This window comes from Oncorhynchus nerka, unplaced genomic scaffold (assembly GCF_034236695.1).
Source record: "Oncorhynchus nerka isolate Pitt River unplaced genomic scaffold, Oner_Uvic_2.0 unplaced_scaffold_1056, whole genome shotgun sequence".
Classification (NCBI taxonomy): domain Eukaryota; kingdom Metazoa; phylum Chordata; class Actinopteri; order Salmoniformes; family Salmonidae; genus Oncorhynchus; species Oncorhynchus nerka.
In genome coordinates this window covers 1-26,500 of record NW_027040256.1, presented here as the reverse complement: position 1 = coordinate 26,500, position 26,500 = coordinate 1, and the positions used below count along the sequence as shown (strand labels likewise).

The window sequence follows — 26,500 nt, the reverse complement described above, 5'->3', positions numbered from 1 at the left end:
CCAGATCCCATTCCACCACATCCCACCCATCCCACCACATCCCACCACACCCACAGGACATCCCACCAGGGACACCCCACCACATCCCATCCCACAGGATCCCATGCCACCACATCCCATATCACCACCACATCCCATCCCACCACATCCCATCCCACCACATCCCCATTACATATCACATCCCCCACAGGACATTCCAGGAGGGACCCATCCCACCACATCCCAGGACTAGAGGAAGACATCCCATCCCACCACATCCCACCACATCCCATCCCATTACATCCCATCCCACCACAGGACTAGAGGACCACAGGGACCACCACATCCCATCCCACCACATCCAGGACTAGAGGACATCCCATGCCACCACATCCCATCCCACCACAGGATCCCACCACATCCCACCACATCCCATCCCACCACATCCCATCCCACCACATCCTCACAGGACATCCCACCACATCCCATCCCACCACATCCCATGCACACCACATCCCACACATCCCATCCCACCACATCCCACCACATCCCATTACATCCATCACATCCCATCCCACCAGGACATCCCATCCCAATAACACCCAGGGACACCCATCCCACCACATCCATGCCACCACATCCCATCCCACCACATCCCACCACATCCCCACCACAGAGGAAGAGGAGGGACACACCACATCCATCCCACCACATCCCATCCCATCACATCCCACCACATCCCATCCCACCACATCCCTCACAGGACAGGAACAGGAGGCCACCACATTCCACCACATCCCACCACCACATCCTACCACATCCCAGGACACCATACATATCACATCCCACCACATCACCCCACCACATCCCATCCCACAGGACATCCCATCCCACCACATCCCACCACATTCCATCCCACCACATCCCAGGACTAGACATCCCAGGGACACCATTACATCCACATCCCATCCCACCACACTAGAGGATCCCACACACACCATCCCACCACATCCCATCCCACCCACATCCCACCACATCCCATGCCACACATCCCATCCCACCACATCCCACCACATCCCACCACATCCCATCCCACCACATCCCACCACATCCCACCCATCCCATCCCCACATCCCACCACATCCCATCCCACCACATCCCATCCCACCACATCATATCCACATCCCACCACATCCCATGCCACCACATTCCACCACATCCCATCCCACCACAGGAGGGACACCCATCCCACCACATCCCATGCCACCACATCCCATCCCACCACATCCCATCCCACCACATCCCATCCCACCATTACCATCCACCACATCCCATCCCACCACATCCCACCACACCACATCCCACACATCCCATCCCACCACATCCCATCCCACCACATCCCAGGACATCCCATTTCACCACATCCCAGGACCACCACATCCCACCATATCACATCCCCCCACATCCCATCCCACCACATCCCACCACATCCCATCCCACCACATCCCATCCCACCACATCCCATGCCACCACATCCCATCCCACCTACATCCCACCACATCCCATATCACACCCATCACCACATCCCATCCCACCACATCACATCCCACCACATCCCACCACATCCCACCACATCCCATCCCACCACATCCCACCCATCCCACATCCCACCCATCCCATCCCACCACATCCCCCACCACATCCCACCACATCCCATCCCACCACATCCCATCCCACCACACCATCCCACCACATCCCATCCCACCACATCCCATCCCACCACATCCCACCCATTACATCCCACCACATCCCACCACATCCCACCACATCCCATCCCACCACATCCCACCACATCCCACCACATCCCATCCCACCACAGGACCACATCCCATCCCACCACATCCCATCCCACCACATCCCACCACATCCCACCACATCCCATGCCACCACATTCCCACCACATCCCATCCCACCACATCCCACCTCCCATCCCACCACATCCCATCCCACCACATCCCACCCACATGCCACCACATCCCATCCCACCACATCCCATCCCACCACATCCCACCACAGCCCCATCCCACCACATCCCATTTCACCACATCCCATCCCACCCATCCCATCATCCCACCACATCTCATCCCACCACATCCCACCACATCCCATCCCACCACATCCCATCCCCACCACATCCCACCACATCCCATCCCACCACATCCCACCACATCCCATGCCACCACATCCCATCCCACCACATCCCACCACATCCCACCACATCCCATCCCACCACATCCCACCACATCCCATCCCACCACATCCCATCCCACCACATCCTACCACATCCCACCACATCCCATGCCACCACATCCCACCACATCCCATCCCACCACATCCCCCATCCCACCACACATCCCACCACATCCCATCACATCCACCACATCCCATCACCACATCCCATCCCACCACATCCCATCCCACATTACATCCCACACATCCACAGCCCACATCCCACCCATCCCATCCACCACATCCCACCACATCCCATCCCACCACATCCCATCCCACCACATCCCCACCACATCCCATCCCATCCCATCCCACCACATCCCATCCCACCACATCCCACCACATCATCCATCCCACCACATCCCATCCATTTCCCACCACATCCCATCCCACCACATCCCATCCCCACCCCATCCCATCCCACCACATCCCACCACATCCCATCCCACCCATCCCATCCCATCCCATCCACATCCCACCACATCCCATGCCACCACATCCCATCCCACCACATCCCACCACATCCCACCACATCCCATCCATCACATCCCTATCCACCCCACCACACCACATCCCATCCCACCACATCCACATCCACATCCCACCACATCCCATGCCACCACATTCCACCACATCCCATCCCACCACATTCCACCACATCCCACCACATCCCATCCCACCACATCCCATCCCACCACATCCCATCCCACCCCATCCCACCACATCCCATCCCACCACATCCCATCCCACCACATCCCACCACATCCCACCACATCCCACCACATCCCATCCCACCACATCCCATCCCATCCCATCCCATCCCATCCCACCACATCCCATCCCACCACATCCCACCACACCACATCCCACCACATCCCATCCCACCACATCCATCCCACCACATCCCATCCCACCACATCCCACCACCCACCACATCCCATCCCATCCCACCACATCCCATCCCACCACATCCCACCCACCCTCCCACCACATCCCACCACATCCCATCCCACCACATCCCACCCATCCACATCCCACCACATCCCATCCCACCACATCCCACCACATCCCATCCCACCACATCCCACCACATCCCACCACATCCCATCCCACCACATCCCATCCCACCACATCCCATCCCACCACATCCCACCACATCCCATCCCACCACATCCCACCACATCCCACCATCCCACCCCATCCCACCACATCCCATCCCACCACATCCCATCCCACCCATCCCATCCCACCCATCCCACCACATCCCATCCCACCACATCCCCCACCACATCCCATCCCACCACATCCCATCCCACCACATCCCATCCCACCACATCCCACCACATCCCATCCCACCACATCCCATCCCACCACATCCCACCACATCCCATCCCACCACATCCCATCCCACCACATCCCACCACATCCCATCCCACCACATCCCATCCCACCACATCCCACCACATCCCATCCCACCACATCCCACCACATCCCACCCATCCCATCCCACCACATCCCATCCCACCACATCCCACCACATCCCACCACATCCCATCCCACACACATCCCACCACATCCCATCCCACCACATCCCATCCCACCACATCCCACCCCATCCACATCCCACCACATCCCATCCCACCACATCACATCCCACCCATCACATCCCACCACATCCCATCCCACCATCCCATCCCACCACATCCCATCCCCACCACATCCCATCCACATCCCATCCCATCCCACCACATCCACCACATCCCATCCCACCACATCCCATGCCACCACATCCCATCCCACCACATCCCACCCATCCCATCCCACCATGCCACCACATCCCACCACATCCCCACCACATCCCACCACCACATCCCACCCATCCCATCCCACCCATCCCATCCCACCACATCCCATCCCACCACATCCCACCCATCCCATCCCACCACATCCCACCCATCCCATCCCACCACATCCCACCACATCCCATCCACATCCCATCCCATCCCACATCCCACCACATCCCATCCCACCACATCCCACCCATCCCATCCCACCACATCCCATCCCACCACATCCCACCACATCCCACCCATCCCATCCCACCACATCCCATCCCACCCATCCCACCACACCACATCCATCCCATCCCACCACATCCCATCCCACCACATCCCACCCATCCCATCCCACCCACATCCCATCCACCACATCCCACCACATCACATCCCACCACATCCCATCCCACCACATCCCATCCCCACATCCCATCCCACCACATCCCACCACATCCCATCCCACCACATCCCATCCCACCACATCCCATCCACATCCCATCCCATCCCATCCCATCCACATCCCATCCCACCACATCCCATCCCCATCCCACCCACATCCCATCCCATCCCACCCATCCCATCCCACCACATCCCATCCCACCCATCCCACCACATCCCATCCCCATCCCATCCCACCACATCCCATCCCACCACATCCCATCCCACCACATCCCACCACATTCCATCCCACCACATCCCATGCCACCACATCCCATCCCACCACATCCCATCCCACCACATCCATCCCACCACATCCCACCATCCCATCCCATCCCACCACATCCCATCCCCACCACATCCCACCCATCCCATCCCACCACATCCCACCATCCCATCCCCACCACATCCCATCCCACCACATCCCATCCCACCATCCCCCACCCATCCCATCCCATCCCACCACATCCCACCACATCCCACCACATCCCACCACATCCCATCCCACCACATCCTACATCCCACATCCCACCACATCCCATCCCACCATCCCATCCCACCACATCCCATCCCACCACATCCCACCACATCCCATCCCACCACATCCCACCACATCCCATGCCACCCATCCCATCCCATCCCACCACATCCCATCCCACCACATCCCACCACATCCCATCCCACCACATCCCATCACCACCACATCCCACCACATCCCATCCACCACATCCCATCCCACCACATCCCACCACATCCATTTCACCACATCCCATCCCACCACATCCCCATCCCATCACCACATCACATCCCACCACATCCCATCCCACCACATCCCACCACATCCCATCCCACCATTCCATCCCACCACATCCCATTTCACCCATCCCACCACATCCCACCACCCATCCCACCACATCCCATCCCACCACATCCCACCACATCCATCCCACCACATCCCACCACATCCCATCCCACCACATCCCATCCCACCACATCCCACCACATCCCATCCCACCACATCCCACCACATCCCATCCCACCACATCCCATCCCACCACATCCCACCACATCCCATCACCACCCATCCCACCACATCCCATCCCACCACATCCCATCCCACCACATCCTACCACATCCCACCACATCCCATCCCACCACATCCTACCACATCCCACCACATCCCATGCCACCACATCCCACCACATCCCATCCCACCACATCCTACCACATCCCACCACATCCCATCCCACCACATCCCACCACATCCCATGCCACCACATCCCATCCCACCACATCCCATCCCACCACATCCCACCACATTCCATCCCACCACATCCCATTTCACCACATCCCATCCCACCACATCCCATCCCATCCCACCACATCTCATCCCACCACATCCCACCACATCCCATCCCACCACATCCCATCCCACCACATCCCACCACATCCCATGCCACCACATCCCATCCCACCACATCCCACCACATCCCATTTCACCACATCCCATCCCACCACATCCCACCACATCCCATTTCACCACATCCCATCCCACCACATCCCACCACATCCCATGCCACCACATCCCATCCCACCACATCCCACCACATCCCATGCCACCACATCCCATCCCACCACATCCCATCCCACCACATCCCATCCCACCACATCCCATCCCACCACATCCCATCCCACCACATCCCACCACATCCCACCACATCCCATCCCACCCCATCCACCACATCCCACCACATCCCATCCCACCACATCCCATCCCACCACATCCCATCCCACCACATCCCATCCACATCCCATCCCACCACATCCCATCCCACCACATCCCATCCCATCCCACCACATCCCATCCCACCACATCCCACCACATCCCACCACATCCCATCCCACCACATCCCATCCCACCACATCCCATTTCACCACATCCCATCCCACCACATCCCATCCCACCACATCCCATCCCACCACATCCCATCCCACCACATCCCATCCCACACATCCCATCCCACCACATCCCATCCCACCACATCCCATCCCATCCCATCCCATCCCACCACATCCCATCCCACCACATCCCATCCCACCCATCCCACCCATCCCATCCCACCACATCCCATCCCACCACATCCCATCCCACCACATCCCATCCCACCACATCCCATCCCACCACATCCCATCCCCACATCCCATGCCACCACATCCCATCCCACCACATCCCATCCCACCACATCCCATCCCACCACATCCCACCCATCCCACCACATCCCATCCCACCACATCCCATCCCATGCCACCACATCCCATCCCACCACATCCCACCACATCCCACCACATCCCACATCCCATCCCACCACATCCCATGCCACCACATCTCATCCCATCCCATGCCACCACATCCCATCCCATCCCATGCCACCACATCCCACCACATCCCATCCCACCACATCCCATCCCACCACATCCCACCACATCCCATCCCACCACATCCCATTCCCACCACATCCCATCCCACCACATCCCACCACATCCCATCCACCCACCCATCCCACCACATCCCATCCCATCCCACCCCATCCCACCACATCCCACCACATCCCATCCCACCACATCCCATCCCACCACATCCCATCCCACCACATCCCATCCCACCACATCCCACCCATCCCACCACATCCCATCCCACCACATCCACATCCCACCACATCCCATCCCACCACATCCCATCCCACCACATCCCATCCCACCACATCCCACCACCACATCCCATCCCACCCATCCCATCCCATCCACCACATCCCACCACATCCCATTCCACCACATCCCATCCCACCACATCCCACCACATCCCATCCCACCACATCCCATCCCACCACATCCCACCACATCCCATCCCACCACATCCCATCCCATCCCATCCCACCACATCCCATCCCACCACATCCCATCCCACCACATCCCATCCCACCACATCCCACCACATCCCACCACATCCCACCACATCCCATCCCACCACATTCCATCCCATCCCACCACATCCCATCCCACCACATCCCATCCCACCACATCCCACCACATCCCATCCCACCACATCCCATCCCACCACATCCCATCCCACCACATCCCATCCCACCACATCCCACCACATCACATCCCACCACATCCCATCCCACCACATCCCACCACATCCCATTCCACCACATCCCATCCCATCCCACCACATCCCATCCCACCACATCCCACCACATCCCATCCCACCACATCCCATCCCACCACATCCCATCCCACCACATCCCATTCCACACCACATCCCATCCCACCACATCCCATCCCACCACATCCCACCACCACATCCCACCACATCCCATCCCACCACATCCCATCCCACCACATCCCACCACCCATCCCACCCATCCCATCCCACCACATCCCACCACATCCCATTCCACCACATCCCATCCCATCCACATCCCACCACATCCATCCCACCCATCCCACCACATCCCATCCCACCACATCCCACCACATCCCACCACATCCACCACATCCCATCCCACCACATCCTACCACATCCCATGCCACCACATCCCATCCCACCACATCCCATGCCATCCCATCCCACCACATCCCATCCCACCACATCCCATCCCACCACATCCCATCCCATCCCACCACATCCCATCCCACCACATCCCATCCCACCACATCCCATCCCACCACATCCCATCCCACCACATCCCATCCCACCACATCCCATCCCACCACATCCCATCCCCCACATCCCACCACATCCCACCACATCCCATGCCACCACATCCCATCCCACCACATCCCATCTCACCACATCCCATGCCACCACATCCCATGCCACCACATCCCATGCCTCCACATCCCATCCCATGCCACCACATCCCATCCCATGCCTCCACATCCCATCCCATGCCTCCACATCCCATCCCATGCCACCACATCCCATGCCACCACATCCCATGCCACCACATCCCATCCCACCACATCCCATGCCACCACATCCCATGCCTCCACATCCCATCCCATGCCACCACACCCATGCCACCACATCCCATCCCATGCCACCACATCCCATGCCACCACATCCCATGCCACCACATCCCATGCCACCACATCCCATGCCACCACATCCCATCCCATGCCACCACATCCCATCCCATGCCATCCCATCCCATGCCACCACATCCCATGCCACCACATCCCATGCCACCACATCCCATCCCATCCCACCACATCCCATGCCATCCCATCCCATGCCATCCCATCCCATGCCACCACATCCCATCCCATGCCACCACATCCCATCCCATGCCACCACATCCCATCCCATGCCATCCCATCCCATGCCACCACATCCCACCACATCACATCCCACAACTTCTTAATGGTCAGGTTACTATACTCCACTTCTTAATGGTCAGGTTACTCAGGTTACTATACTCCACTTAATGGTCAGGTTACTCAGGTTACTATACTCCACTTAATGGTCAGGTTACTCAGGTTACTATACTCCACTCCTTAATGGTTACTATACTCCACTCCTTAATGGTTACTATACTCCACCCCTTAATGGTTACTATACTCTACTCCTTAATGGTTACTATACTCCACTCCTTAATGGTTACTATACTCCACCCCTTAATGGTTACTATACTCTACTCCTTAATGGTTACTATACTCCACTCCTTAATGGTTACTATACTCCACTCCTTAATGGTTACTATACTCCACTCCTTAATGGTCAGGTTACTATACTCCACTCCTTAATGGTTACTATACTCCACTCCTTAATGGTTACTATACTCCACTCCTTACCGGTTACTATACTCCACTCCTTACCGGTTACTATACTCCACTCCTTACCGGGTACTATACTCCACTCCTTACCGGTTACTATACTCCACTCCTTACCGGTTACTATACTCCACTCCTTACCGGTTACTATACTCCACTCCTTACCGGTTACTATACTCCACTCTTTACCGGGTACTATACTCCACTCCTTACCGGTTACTATACTCCACTCCTTACCGGTTACTATACTCCACTCCTTACCGGTTACTATACTCCACCCCTTACCGGTTACTATACTCCACTCCTTACCGGTTACTATACTCCACTCCTTACCGGTTACTATACTCCACTCTTTACCGGGTACTATACTCCACTCCTTACCGGTTACTATACTCCACTCCTTACCGGTTACTATACTCCACTCCTTACCGGTTACTATACTCCACTCCTTACCGGTTACTATACTCCACTCCTTACCGGTTACTATACTCCACTCCTTACCGGTTACTATACTCCACTCCTTACCGGTTACTATACTCCACCCCTTAATGGTTACTATACTCCACTCCTTAATGGTTACTATACTCCACCCCTTAATGGTTACTATACTCCACTCCTTAATGGTTACTATACTCCACCCCTTAATGGTTTACTCCCTTAATGGTTACTATACTCCACCCCTTAATGGTTACTATACTCCACTCCTTAATGGTTACTATACTCCACTCCTTAATGGTTACTATACTCCACTCCTTAATGGTTACTATACTCCACTCCTTAATGGTTACTATACTCCACTCCTTAATGGTTACTATACTCCACTCCTTAATGGTTACTATACTCCACTCCTTAATGGTTACTATACTCCACTCCTTAATGGTCAGGTTACTATACTCCACTCCTTCATGGTTACTATACTCCACTCCTTAATGGTCAGGTTACTATACTCCACTCCTTAATGGTCAGGTTACTATACTCCACTCCTTAATGGTCAGGTTACTATACTCCACTCCTTAATGGTCAGGTTACTATACTCCACTCCTTCATGGTTACTATACTCCACTCCTTCATGGTTACTATACTCCACTCCTTAATGGTCAGGTTACTATACTCCACTCCTTCATGGTTACTATACTCCACTCCTTAATGGTCAGGTTACTATACTCCACTCCTTAATGGTTACTATACTCCACTCCTTAATGGTCAGGTTACTATACTTCACTCCTTACCGGTTGCTATACTCCACTCCTTACCGGTTACTATACTCCACTCCTTACCGGTTACTATACTCCACTCCTTACCGGTTACTATACTCCACTCCGTACCGGTTACTATACTCCACTCCTTACCGGTTACTATACTCCACTCCTTAATGGTCAGGTTACTATAATCCACTCCTTAATGGTCAGGTTACTATACTCCACTCCTTCATGGTTACTATACTCCACTCCTTAATGGTCAGGTTACTATACTCCACTCCTCAATGGTCAGGTTACTATACTCCACCCCTTACCGGTTACTATACTCCACTCCTTACCGGTTACTATACTCCACTCCTTAATGGTTACTATACTCCACTCCTTAATGGTCAGGTTACTATACTCCACTCCTTACCGGTTACTATAGTCCACTCCTTAATGGTCAGGTTACTATAATCCACTCCTTAACCGGTTACTATACTCCACTCCTTAATGGTCAGGTTACTATACTCCACTCCTTACCGGTTACTATACTCCACGCCTTAATGGTTACTATACTCTACTCCTTAATGGTCGGGTTACTATACTCCACTCCTTAATGGTCAGGTTACTATACTCCACTCCTTAATGGTCAGGTTACTATACTCCACTCCTTAATGGTCAGGTTACTATACTCCACTCCTTAATGGTCAGGTTACTATACTCCACTCCTTAATGGTTACTATACTCCACTCCTTAATGGTCAGGTTACTATACTCCACTCCTTAATGGTCAGGTTACTATACTCCACTCCTTCATGGTTACTATACTCCACTCCTTAATGGTCAGGTTACTATACTCCACTCCTTACCGGTTACTATACTCCACTCCTTAATGGTCAGGTTACTATACTCCACTCCTTACCGGTTACTATACTCCACTCCTTACCGGTTACTATACTCCACTCCTTACCGGTTACTATACTCCACTCCTTACCGGTTACTATACTCCACTCCTTACCGGTTACTATACTCCACTCCTTAATGGTCAGGTTACTATACTCCACTCCTTACCGGTTACTATACTCCACTCCTTACCGGTTACTATACTCCACTCCTTACCGGTTACTATACTCCACCCCTTACCGGTTACTATACTCCACCCCTTACCGGTTACTATACTCCACTCCTTACCGGTTACTATACTCCACTCCTTACCGGTTACTATACTCCACCCCTTACCGGTTACTATACTCCACTCCTTACCGGTTACTATACTCCACTCCTTACCGGTTACTATACTCCACTCCTTACCGGTTACTATACTCCACCACTCAGGTTACTATACTCCGGTTACTATACTCCACTCCTTACCGGTTACTATACTCCACTCCTTACCGGTTACTATACTCCACTCCTTACCGGTTACTATACTCCACTCCTTACCGGTTACTATACTCCACCCCTTAATGGTTACTATACTCCACTCCTTAATGGTTACTATACTCCACTCCTTAATGGTTACTATACTCCACTCCTTACCGGTTACTATACTCCACTCCTTACCGGTTACTATACTCCACTCCTTACCGGTTACTATACTCCACTCCTTACCGGTTACTATACTCCACTCCTTACCGGTTACTATACTCCACTCCTTACCGGTTACTATACTCCACTCCTTACCGGTTACTATACTCCACCCCTTACCGGTTACTATACTCCACTCCTTAATGGTCAGGTTACTATACTCCACCCCTTACCGGTTACTATACTCCACTCCTTACCGGTTACTATACTCTACTCCACTCCTTACCGGTTACTATACTCTACTCCACTCCTTACCGTTTACTATACTCCACTCCTTACCGGTTACTATACTCCACTCCTTACCGGTTACTATACTCCACTCCTTACCGGTTACTATACTCCACCCCTTACCGGTTACTATACTCCACCCCTTACCGGTTACTATACTCCACTCCTTACCGGTTACTATACTCCACTCCTTACCGGTTACTATACTCCACCCCTTACCGGTTACTATACTCCACTCCTTACCGGTTACTATACTCCACTCCTTACCGGTTACTATACTCCACTCCTTACCGGTTACTATACTCCACTCCTTACCGGTTACTATACTCCACTCCTTACCGGTTACTATACTCCACTCCTTACCGGTTACTATACTCCACCCCTTACCGGTTACTATACTCCACCCCTTACCGGTTACTATACTCCACTCCTTAATGGTCAGGTTACTATACTCCACCCCTTACCGGTTACTATACTCCACTCCTTACCGGTTACTATACTCTACTCCACTCCTTACCGGTTACTATACTCTACTCCACTCCTTACCGTTTACTATACTCCACTCCTTACCGGTTACTATACTCCAATCCTTAATGGTCAGGTTACTATACTCCACTCCTTAATGGTCAGGTTACTATACTCCACTCCTTACCGGTTACTATACTCCACTCCTTAATGATCAGGTTACTATACTCCACTCCTTACCGGTTACTATACTCCACTCCTTAATGATCAGGTTACTATACTCCACTCCTTACCGGTTACTATACTCCACTCCTTAATGGTCAGGTTACTATACTCCACTCCTTACCGGTTACTATACTCCACGCCTTAATGGTTACTATACTCTACTCCTTAATGGTCGGGTTACTATACTCCACTCCTTAATGGTCGGGTTACTATACTCCACTCCTTAATGGTCAGGTCACTATACTCCACTCCTTAATGGTCAGGTTACTATACTCCACTCCTTAATGGTCAGGTTACTATACTCCACTCCTTACCGGTTACTATACTCCACCCCTTAATGGTTACTATACTCCACCCCTTAATGGTTACTATACTCCACTCCTTAATGGTTACTATACTCCACTCCTTAATGGTTACTATACTCCACTCCTTAATGGTTACTATACTCTACTCCTTAATGGTCAGGTTACTATACTCCACTCCTTAATGGTCGGGTTACTATACTCCACTCCTTAATGGTCAGGTTACTATACTCCAACCCTTTATGGTTACTATACTCCATTCCTTAATGGTCAGGTTACTATACTCCACTCCTTAATGGTTACTATACTCTACTCCTTAATGGTCAGGTTACTATACTCCACCCCTTAATGTTACTATACTCCACTCCTTAATGGTCAGGTTACTATACTCCACTCCTTAATGGTTACTATACTCCACTCCTTAATGGTCAGGTTACTATACTCCAACCCTTAATGGTTACTAGACTCCACTCCTTAATGGTCAGGTTGCTATACTCCACTCCTTAATGGTCAGGTTACTATACTCCACCCCTTTATGGTTACTATACTCCATTCCTTAATGGTCAGGTTACTATACTCCACTCCTTAATGGTTACTATACTCTACTCCTTAATGGTCAGGTTACTATACTCCACCCCTTAATGTTACGATACTCCACTCCTTAATGGTCAGGTTACTATACTCCACTCCTTAATGGTTACTATACTCTACTCCTTAATGGTCAGGTTACCATACTCCACCCCTCAATGGTCGGGTTACCATACTACACTCCTTAATGGTCAGGTTACTATACTCCACTCCTTAATGGTTACTATACTCCACTCCTTAAGGGTCCGGTTGCTATACTCCACTCCTTAATGGTTACTATACTCCACTCCTTAATGGTTACTATACTCCACTCCTTAATGGTTACTATACTCCACCCTTAATGGTCAGGTTACTATACTCCACTCCTTAATGGTCAGGTTACTATACTCCACTCCTTAATGTTTACTATACTCCACTCCTTAATGGTTACTATACTCCACTCCTTAATGGTCAGGTTACTATACTCCACTCCTTCATGGTTACTATACTCTACTCCTTAATGGTCAGGTTACTATACTCTACTCCTTAATGGTCGGGTTACTATACTCCACTCCTTAATGGTCAGGTTACTATACTCCACTCCTTAATGGTTACTATACTCCACTTCTTAATGGTCAGGTTACTATACTCCACTCCTTAATGGTCAGGTTACTATACTCCACTCCTTAATGGTCAGGTTACTATACTCCACTCCTTAATGGTTACTATACTCCACTCCTTAATGGTCAGGTTACTATACTCCACTCCAACTGACACCAGTCCAGGTCCTCATCACTGACTGACCATCAGAACAAATGAACCGGTCTCTCTTCTCCCCAGGACCACCCGAGGCCCAAGTATGAAACCATCCTGCTCCAGAAGAGACAGATGATGAGGAACAAGGAGAAGAAGAACGAGAAAAAGAAGAAGAAGAAGAAGAAGATTGAGGTGGGGATCTCTTGTTCTCCCCCCAGGATTTAAACCCCTCAACTGGTGTTTGATCTGGGGGGGCTACGGTATAGAAAGCCCAGGGGACTGAGTAGAGATGGGGGGGGCTACGGTATAGAAAGCCCAGGGGGACTGGGGGGGCTACGGTATAGAAAGCCCAGGGGACTGAGTAGAGGGGGGCTACGGTATAGAAAGCCCAGGGGGACTGGGGGGGGCTACGGTATAGAAAGCCCAGGGGACTGAGTAGAGATGGGGGGGCTACGGTATAGAAAGCCCAGGGGGACTGAGGGGGGGGCTACGGTATAGAAAGCCCAGGGGACTGAGTAGAGATGGGGGGCTACGGTATAGAAAGCCCAGGGGGACTGAGTAGAGATGGGGGGGTGCTACGGTATAGAAAGCCCAGGGGGACTGAGTTGAGATGGGGGGCTACGGTATAGAAAGCCCAGGGGGACTAGAGGGGGGGCTACGGTATAGAAAGCCCAGGGGACTGAGTAGAGATGGGGGGGGGCTACGGTATAGAAAGCCCAGGGGGACTGAGGGGGCTACGGTATAGAAAGCCCAGGGGGACTGAGTAGATAGAAAGCCCAGGGGGGGGGGGCTACGGTATAGAAAGCCCAGGGGGACTGAGTAGAGATGGGGGGGGGTGCTACGGTATAGAAAGCCCAGGGGGACTGAGTTGAGATGGGGGGGGGGTTCTACGGTATAGAAAGCCCAGGGGGACTGAGTAGAGATGGGGGGGCTACGGTATAGAAAGCCCAGGGGACTGAGTAGAGAGGGGGGCTACGGTATAGAAAGCCCAGGGGGACTGAGTAGAGATGGGGGGGGTGCTACGGTATAGAAAGCCCAGGGGGACTGAGTTGAGATAGATATGGGGGGGGGGGGGTGCTACGATATAGAAAGCCCAGGGGGACTGAGTTGAGATAGAGATGGGGGGGAGGGTGCTACGATATAGAAAGCCCATGGGGACTGAGTTGAGATAGAGATGAGGGGGTGCTACGGTAGAAAGTGAGGAAGTAGAGCCGCTGTCTCTCTCCAGGCCTGTTGGAGCTGCCCCATGCAGAGCCACTGTCTGTATCCCCAGGCCTGTTGGAGCTGCCCCATGCAGAGCCGCTGTCTGTCTCTCCAGGCCTGTTGGAGCTGCCCCATGCAGAGCCGCTGTCTCTCTCCAGGCCTGTTGGAGCAGCCCCATGCAGAGCCGCTGTCTGTATCCCCAGGCCTGTTGGAGCTGCCCCATGCAGAGCCGCTGTCTGTCTCTCCAGGCCTGTTGGAGCAGCCCCATGCAGAGCCGCTGTCTGTATCCCCAGGCCTGTTGGAGCTGCCCCATGCAGAGCCGCTGTCTGTCTCTCCAGGCCTGTTGGAGCAGCCCCATGCAGAGCCACTGTCTGTCTCTCCAGGCCTGTTGGAGCAGCCCAATGTCTTCACAACAACACATTGTGCTGATTCAACATACTGGGATGTTACCATCATACCATGTTCCTAACCACTGTTGGCTGGAGGGATATGGTTGGAGGGTGGGAAGGCGTGTGTGTTGGCTGGAGGGATATGGTCGGAGGGTGGGAAGGCGTGTGTGTTGGCTGGAGGGATATGGTCGGAGGGTGGGAAGGCGTGTGTGTTGGCTGGAGGGATATGGTCGGAGGGTGGGAAGGCGTGTGTGTTGGCTGGAGGGATATGGTGGGAGGGTGGGAAGGCGTGTGTGTTGGCTGGAGGGATATGGTCGGAGGGTGGGAAGGCGTGTGTGTTGGCTGGAGGGATATGGTCGGAGGGTGGGAAGGCGTGTGTGTTGGCTGGAGGGATATGGTTGGAGGGTGGGAAGGCGTGTGTGTTGGCTGGAGGGATATGGTTGGAGGGTGGGAAGGCGTGTGTGTTGGCTGTTTGTGTCCTGTGTTCAGCCATGCTCTGTGTTGCAGCCTGTGCAGCGGGAGGAGGACGTGGCGGCAGGGAAAGACAGATGGAGACAGAAGTTACTGTCTGCTATGAACACTGGGACATCGGTAACACTCCTCTTCTACTCTTCCTGCTCCTCTTCTCCTCCTGCTCCTCTTCTTCGCCTGCTCCTCTTCTCCTCTGCCTGCTCCTCTTCTCCTCTGCCTGCTTCTCTTCTCCGCCTGCTTCTCTTCCTCCACCTTCTGCCTCTCCTCATCCTCTCCCCTCCTCTTGCTTCTAAACAGGCAGACTCTCAGGAACTCTCTATTTGAGCAGCAGTTAGGTTAGCGAGCGGCTGTGTGGCTCGAGGAACGGCTGTGTGGCTCGAGGAACGGCTGTGTGGCTCGAGGAACGGCAGTGTGGCCGCTCTCTATATGGCCTGGAGAGGATGGCAGCCGTCTTTTATTGGCTCTTAACCAACCGTGCTATTTTGTTTTTTTCTCATTGTTTGTCACTTATTTTGTACATAATGTTGCTGCTACTGTCTCTTATGACCGAAAAGAGCTTCTGGACATCAGAACAGCGATTACTCACCTCAAATTGGACAAATAATTTCTCTTGAATGAGTCGGACGGGAACGATATACTCCAAACACCCGAACAGACCCTCATCCCTGTCATTCGCTGGAGAAACAGAGATTTCCCGGAAAGAGATTGCCTTGTGAGGATCAGGTGGCGAGAGGCTAATCTGCCTTTGGCTAACAGTACGGATGGCAATGTTCAATCGTTGGAAAAGAAATGGGACGAACTGAAAGCACGTATATCCTACAAACGGGACATTAAAAACGGTAATACTTTGTTTCACAGTCGTGGCTGAACAACGACATGAATAACAAACAGCTGGTGGGTTATACACTCTATAGGCAGGATAGAACAGCAGCCTCTGGTAAGACACGGGGCGGAGGTCTATGTAAACAACAGCTGGTGGGTTATACACTCTATAGGCAGGATAGAACAGCAGCCTCTGGTAAGACACTGGGCGGAGGTCTATGTAAACAACAGCTGGTGGGTTATACACTCTATAGGCAGGATAGAACAGCAGCCTCTGGTAAGACACGGGGCGGAGGTCTATGTAAACAACAGCTGGTGGGTTATACACTCTATAGGCAGGATAGAACAGCAGCCTCTGGTAAGACACTGGGCGGAGGTCTATGTAAACAACAGCTGGTGGGTTATACACTCTATAGGCAGGATAGAACAGCAGCCTCTGGTAAGACACTGGGCGGAGGTCTATGTAAACAACAGCTGGTGGGTTATACACTCTATAGGCAGGATAGAACAGCAGCCTCTGGTAAGACACGGGGCGGAGGTCTATGTAAACAACAGCTGGTGGGTTATACACTCTATAGGCAGGATAGAACAGCAGCCTCTGGTAAGACACGGGGCGGAGGTCTATGTAAACAACAGCTGGTGGGTTATACACTCTATAGGCAGGATAGAACAGCAGCCTCTGGTAAGACACGGGGCGGAGGTCTATGTAAACAACAGCTGGTGGGTTATACACTCTATAGGCAGGATAGAACAGCAGCCTCTGGTAAGACACTGGGCGGAGGTCTATGTAAACAACAGCTGGTGGGTTATACACTCTATAGGCAGGATAGAACAGCAGCCTCTGGTAAGACACTGGGCGGAGGTCTATGTAAACAACAGCTGGTGGGTTATACACTCTATAGGCAGGATAGAACAGCAGCCTCTGGTAAGACACGGGGCGGAGGTCTATGTAAACAACAGCTGGTGGGTTATACACTCTATAGGCAGGATAGAACAGCAGCCTCTGGTAAGACACGGGGCGGAGGTCTATGTAAACAACAGCTGGTGGGTTATACACTCTATAGGCAGGATAGAACAGCAGCCTCTGGTAAGACACTGGGCGGAGGTCTATGTAAACAACAGCTGGTGGGTTATACACTCTATAGGCAGGATAGAACAGCAGCCTCTGGTAAGACACGGGGCGGAGGTCTATGTAAACAACAGCTGGTGGGTTATACACTCTATAGGCAGGATAGAACAGCAGCCTCTGGTAAGACACGGGGCGGAGGTCTATGTAAACAACAGCTGGTGGGTTATACACTCTATAGGCAGGATAGAACAGCAGCCTCTGGTAAGACACGGGGCGGAGGTCTATGTAAACAACAGCTGGTGGGTTATACACTCTATAGGCAGGATAGAACAGCAGCCTCTGGTAAGACACGGGCGGAGGTCTATGTAAACAACAGCTGGTGGGTTATACACTCTATAGGCAGGATAGAACAGCAGCCTCTGGTAAGACACGGGGCGGAGGTCTATGTAAACAACAGCTGGTGGGTTATACACTCTATAGGCAGGATAGAACAGCAGCCTCTGGTAAGACACTGGACACGGGGCGGAGGTCTATGTAAACAACAGCTGGTGGGTTATACACTCTATAGGCAGGATAGAACAGCAGCCTCTGGTAAGACACTGGGCGGAGGTCTATGTAAACAACAGCTGGTGGGTTATACACTCTATAGGCAGGATAGAACAGCAGCCTCTGGTAAGACACGGGGCGGAGGTCTATGTAAACAACAGCTGGTGGGTTATACACTCTATAGGCAGGATAGAACAGCAGCCTCTGGTAAGACACGGGGCGGAGGTCTATGTAAACAACAGCTGGTGGGTTATACACTCTATAGGCAGGATAGAACAGCAGCCTCTGGTAAGACACTGGGCGGAGGTCTATGTAAACAACAGCTGGTGGGTTATACACTCTATAGGCAGGATAGAACAGCGGCCTCTGGTAAGACACTGGGCGGAGGTCTATGTAAACAACAGCTGGTGGGTTATACACTCTATAGGCAGGATAGAACAGCAGCCTCTGGTAAGACACGGGGCGGAGGTCTATGTAAACAACAGCTGGTGGGTTATACACTCTATAGGCAGGATAGAACAGCAGCCTCTGGTAAGACACGGGGCGGAGGTCTATGTAAACAACAGCTGGTGGGTTATACACTCTATAGGCAGGATAGAACAGCAGCCTCTGGTAAGACACGGGGCGGAGGTCTATGTAAACAACAGCTGGTGGGTTATACACTCTATAGGCAGGATAGAACAGCAGCCTCTGGTAAGACACGGGGCGGAGGTCTATGTAAACAACAGCTGGTGGGTTATACACTCTATAGGCAGGATAGAACAGCAGCCTCTGGTAAGACACGGGCGGAGGTCTATGTAAACAACAGCTGGTGGGTTATACACTCTATAGGCAGGATAGAACAGCAGCCTCTGGTAAGACACTGGGCGGAGGTCTATGTAAACAACAGCTGGTGGGTTATACACTCTATAGGCAGGATAGAACAGCAGCCTCTGGTAAGACACGGGGCGGAGGTCTATGTAAACAACAGCTGGTGGGTTATACACTCTATAGGCAGGATAGAACAGCAGCCTCTGGTAAGACACGGGGCGGAGGTCTATGTAAACAACAGCTGGTGGGTTATACACTCTATAGGCAGGATAGAACAGCAGCCTCTGGTAAGACACGGGGCGGAGGTCTATGTAAACAACAGCTGGTGGGTTATACACTCTATAGGCAGGATAGAACAGCAGCCTCTGGTAAGACACTGGGCGGAGGTCTATGTAAACAACAGCTGGTGGGTTATACACTCTATAGGCAGGATAGAACAGCAGCCTCTGGTAAGACACTGGGCGGAGGTCTATGTAAACAACAGCTGGTGGGTTATACACTCTATAGGCAGGATAGAACAGCAGCCTCTGGTAAGACACGGGGCGGAGGTCTATGTAAACAACAGCTGGTGGGTTATACACTCTATAGGCAGGATAGAACAGCAGCCTCTGGTAAGACACGGGGCGGAGGTCTATGTAAACAACAGCTGGTGGGTTATACACTCTATAGGCAGGATAGAACAGCAGCCTCTGGTAAGACACTGGGGCGGAGGTCTATGTAAACAACAGCTGGTGGGTTATACACTCTATAGGCAGGATAGAACAGCAGCCTCTGGTAAGACAGGCGGAGGATAAACAACAGCTGGTGGGAAGGCAGAACAGCAGCCTCTGGTAAGACACGGGGCGGAGGTCTATGTAAACAACAGCTGGTGGGTTATACACTCTATAGGCAGGATAGAACAGCAGCCTCTGGTAAGACACGGGGCGGAGGTCTATGTAAACAACAGCTGGTGGGTTATACACTCTATAGGCAGGATAGAACAGCAGCCTCTGGTAAGACACGGGGCGGAGGTCTATGTAAACAACAGCTGGTGGGTTATACACTCTATAGGCAGGATAGAACAGCAGCCTCTGGTAAGACACGGGGCGGAGGTCTATGTAAACAACAGCTGGTGGGTTATACACTCTATAGGCAGGATAGAACAGCAGCCTCTGGTAAGACACGGGCGGAGGTCATGTAAACAACAGCTGGTGGGTTATACACTCTATAGGCAGGATAGAACAGCAGCCTCTGGTAAGACAGTAAACAACAGCTGGTGGGTTATACACTCTATAGGCAGGATAGAACAGCAGCCTCTGGTAAGACACAGGCGGAGGTCTATGTAAACAACAGCTGGTGGGTTATACACTCTATAGGCAGGATAGAACAGCAGCCTCTGGTAAGACACGGGGCGGAGGTCTATGTAAACAACAGCTGGTGGGTTATACACTCTATAGGCAGGATAGAACAGCAGCCTCTGGTAAGACACGGGGCGGAGGTCTATGTAAACAACAGCTGGTGGGTTATACACTCTATAGGCAGGATAGAACAGCAGCCTCTGGTAAGACACAGGCGGAGGTCTATGTAAACAACAGCTGGTGGGTTATACACTCTATAGGCAGGATAGAACAGCAGCCTCTGGTAAGACACTGGGCGGAGGTCTATGTAAACAACAGCTGGTGGGTTATACACTCTATAGGCAGGATAGAACAGCAGCCTCTGGTAAGACACTGGGCGGAGGTCTATGTAAACAACAGCTGGTGGGTTATACACTCTATAGGCAGGATAGAACAGCAGCCTCTGGTAAGACACGGGGCGGAGGTCTATGTAAACAACAGCTGGTGGGTTATACACTCTATAGGCAGGATAGAACAGCAGCCTCTGGTAAGACACGGGCGGAGGTCTATGTAAACAACAGCTGGTGGGTTATACACTCTATAGGCAGGATAGAACAGCAGCCTCTGGTAAGACACTGGGCGGAGGTCTATGTAAACAACAGCTGGTGGGTTATACACTCTATAGGCAGGATAGAACAGCAGCCTCTGGTAAGACACGGGCGGAGGTCTATGTAAACAACAGCTGGTGGGTTATACACTCTATAGGCAGGATAGAACAGCAGCCTCTGGTAAGACACGGGGCGGAGGTCTATGTAAACAACAGCTGGTGGGTTATACACTCTATAGGCAGGATAGAACAGCAGCCTCTGGTAAGACACGGGGCGGAGGTCTATGTAAACAACAGCTGGTGGGTTATACACTCTATAGGCAGGATAGAACAGCAGCCTCTGGTAAGACACGGGCGGAGGTCTATGTAAACAACAGCTGGTGGGTTATACACTCTATAGGCAGGATAGAACAGCAGCCTCTGGTAAGACACGGGGCGGAGGTCTATGTAAACAACAGCTGGTGGGTTATACACTCTATAGGCAGGATAGAACAGCAGCCTCTGGTAAGACACTGGGCGGAGGTCTATGTAAACAACAGCTGGTGGGTTATACACTCTATAGGCAGGATAGAACAGCAGCCTCTGGTAAGACACGGGGCGGAGGTCTATGTAAACAACAGCTGGTGGGTTATACACTCTATAGGCAGGATAGAACAGCAGCCTCTGGTAAGACACGGGGCGGAGGTCTATGTAAACAACAGCTGGTGGGTTATACACTCTATAGGCAGGATAGAACAGCAGCCTCTGGTAAGACACGGGGCGGAGGTCTATGTAAACAACAGCTGGTGGGTTATACACTCTATAGGCAGGATAGAACAGCAGCCTCTGGTAAGACACTGGGCGGAGGTCTATGTAAACAACAGCTGGTGGGTTATACACTCTATAGGCAGGATAGAACAGCAGCCTCTGGTAAGACACTGGGCGGAGGTCTATGTAAACAACAGCTGGTGGGTTATACACTCTATAGGCAGGATAGAACAGCAGCCTCTGGTAAGACACTGGTAAGGGGCGGAGGTCTATGTAAACAACAGCTGGTGGGTTATACACTCTATAGGCAGGATAGAACAGCAGCCTCTGGTAAGACACGGGGCGGAGGTCTATGTAAACAACAGCTGGTGGGTTATACACTCTATAGGCAGGATAGAACAGCAGCCTCTGGTAAGACACTGGGCGGAGGTCTATGTAAACAACAGCTGGTGGGTTATACACTCTATAGGCAGGATAGAACAGCAGCCTCTGGTAAGACACGGGGCGGAGGTCTATGTAAACAACAGCTGGTGGGTTATACACTCTATAGGCAGGATAGAACAGCAGCCTCTGGTAAGACACGGGCGGAGGTCTATGTAAACAACAGCTGGTGGGTTATACACTCTATAGGCAGGATAGAACAGCAGCCTCTGGTAAGACACGGGGCGGAGGTCTATGTAAACAACAGCTGGTGGGTTATACACTCTATAGGCAGGATAGAACAGCAGCCTCTGGTAAGACACGGGGCGGAGGTCTATGTAAACAACAGCTGGTGGGTTATACACTCTATAGGCAGGATAGAACAGCAGCCTCTGGTAAGACACGGGGCGGAGGTCTATGTAAACAACAGCTGGTGGGTTATACACTCTATAGGCAGGATAGAACAGCAGCCTCTGGTAAGACACTGGGCGGAGGTCTATGTAAACAACAGCTGGTGGGTTATACACTCTATAGGCAGGATAGAACAGCAGCCTCTGGTAAGACACGGGGCGGAGGTCTATGTAAACAACAGCTGGTGGGTTATACACTCTATAGGCAGGATAGAACAGCAGCCTCTGGTAAGACACGGGGCGGAGGTCTATGTAAACAACAGCTGGTGGGTTATACACTCTATAGGCAGGATAGAACAGCAGCCTCTGGTAAGACACGGGGCGGAGGTCTATGTAAACAACAGCTGGTGGGTTATACACTCTATAGGCAGGATAGAACAGCAGCCTCTGGTAAGACACTCTGAGGTCTAGTAAACAACAGCTGGTGGGTTATACACTCTATAGGCAGGATAGAACAGCAGTCGGAGGTCTATGTAAACAACAGCTGGTGGGTTATACACTCTATAGGCAGGATAGAACAGCAGCCTCTGGTAAGACACTGGGCGGAGGTCTATGTAAACAACAGCTGGTGGGTTATACACTCTATAGGCAGGATAGAACAGCAGCCTCTGGTAAGACACTGGGCGGAGGTCTATGTAAACAACAGCTGGTGGGTTATACACTCTATAGGCAGGATAGAACAGCAGCCTCTGGTAAGACACGGGGCGGAGGTCTATGTAAACAACAGCTGGTGGGTTATACACTCTATAGGCAGGATAGAACAGCAGCCTCTGGTAAGACACTGGGCGGAGGTCTATGTAAACAACAGCTGGTGGGTTATACACTCTATAGGCAGGATAGAACAGCAGCCTCTGGTAAGACACGGGGCGGAGGTCTATGTAAACAACAGCTGGTGGGTTATACACTCTATAGGCAGGATAGAACAGCAGCCTCTGGTAAGACACGGGGCGGAGGTCTATGTAAACAACAGCTGGTGGGTTATACACTCTATAGGCAGGATAGAACAGCAGCCTCTGGTAAGACACTGGGCGGAGGTCTATGTAAACAACAGCTGGTGGGTTATACACTCTATAGGCAGGATAGAACAGCAGCCTCTGGTAAGACACTGGGCGGAGGTCTATGTAAACAACAGCTGGTGGGTTATACACTCTATAGGCAGGATAGAACAGCAGCCTCTGGTAAGACACTGGGCGGAGGTCTATGTAAACAACAGCTGGTGGGTTATACACTCTATAGGCAGGATAGAACAGCAGCCTCTGGTAAGACACGGGCGGAGGTCTATGTAAACAACAGCTGGTGGGTTATACACTCTATAGGCAGGATAGAACAGCAGCCTCTGGTAAGACACGGGCGGAGGTCTATGTAAACAACAGCTGGTGGGTTATACACTCTATAGGCAGGATAGAACAGCAGCCTCTGGTAAGACACGGGGCGGAGGTCTATGTAAACAACAGCTGGTGGGTTATACACTCTATAGGCAGGATAGAACAGCAGCCTCTGGTAAGACACTGGGCGGAGGTCTATGTAAACAACAGCTGGTGGGTTATACACTCTATAGGCAGGATAGAACAGCGGCCTCTGGTAAGACACTGGGCGGAGGTCTATGTAGAAAACAATTTCTTCAGCTGGTGGGTTATACACTCTATAGGCAGGATGCCGAGGAACTTAAAAGAACAGCGGCCTCTGGTAAGACACTTAGTTTTGGCGGAGGTCTATGTAAACAAGCCTACCACTGGTGGGTTATGGAGCGTGCACACGTGGGTCTATAGGCAGGATAGAACAGCAGCCTCTGGTAAGACACGGGGCGGAGGTCTATGTAAACAACAGCTGGTGGGTTATACACTGGACCTATTTAGGCAGGATAGAACAGCAGCCTCTTGGGAAAGGAACAATGGTGGCCCTCTTGAAGCATGTTGGAACAACAGCTAGGCAGGATAGAACAGCGGCCTCTAGGTAAGACACGGGGCGGAGGTCTATGTAAACAACAGCTGGTGGGTTATACACTCTATAGGCAGGATAGAACAGCGGCCTCTGGTAAGACACGGGGCGGAGGTATATGTAAACAACAGCTGGTGGGTTATACACTCTATAGGCAGGATAGAACAGCAGCCTCTGGTAAGACACTGGGCGGAGGTCTATGTAAACAACAGCTGGTGGGTTATACACTCTATAGGCAGGATAGAACAGCGGCCTCTGGTAAGACACTGGGCGGAGGTCTATGTAAACAACAGCTGGTGGGTTATACACTCTATAGGCAGGATAGAACAGCGGCCTCTGGTAAGACACTGGGCGGAGGTCTATGTAAACAACAGCTGGTGGGTTATACACTCTATAGGCAGGATAGAACAGCAGCCTCTGGTAAGACACTGGGCGGAGGTCTATGTAAACAACAGCTGGTGGGTTATACACTCTATAGGCAGGATAGAACAGCAGCCTCTGGTAAGACACTGGGCGGAGGTCTATGTAAACAACAGCTGGTGGGTTATACACTCTATAGGCAGGATAGAACAGCAGCCTCTGGTAAGACACTGGGCGGAGGTCTATGTAAACAACAGCTGGTGGGTTATACACTCTATAGACAGGATAGAACAGCAGCCTCTGGTAAGACACTGGGCGGAGGTCTATGTAAACAACTGCTGGTGCACAGTGTCTAAGGAGGTCTTGAGGTTTTGCTCGCCTGACGTAGAGGATCTCATGATGAGCTGGAGACCACAGTAACTACCTAGAGTTTTCTTCTGTATTTTTTGAAGCAGTCTACATACCACCGATGCACTAAGACCGCACTCAATGAGCTGTATACCACCATAAGCAAACAGGAAAACGCTCATCCAGAGGTGGCGCTCCTAGTGGCCGGGGACTTTAATGCAGGGAAACTTAAATCTGTTTTGCCTCATTTCTATCAGCATGTTAAATGTGCAACCAGAGGGAAAGAAAACTCTGGACCACCTTTACTCCACACACAGAGACACGTACAAAGCTCTCCCTCCATTTGGTAAATCTGAC

General features: G+C 52.2%; 1 pseudogene; it reads left to right on the top strand.

Annotated features, from left to right (window-relative positions):
- Nucleotides 1-17,074, top strand: part of LOC135570182 (anoctamin-2-like) — a 102,407-nt pseudogene extending 85,333 nt beyond the window's left edge.
- The last annotated feature ends 9,426 nt before the right edge of the window (nucleotides 17,075-26,500 follow it).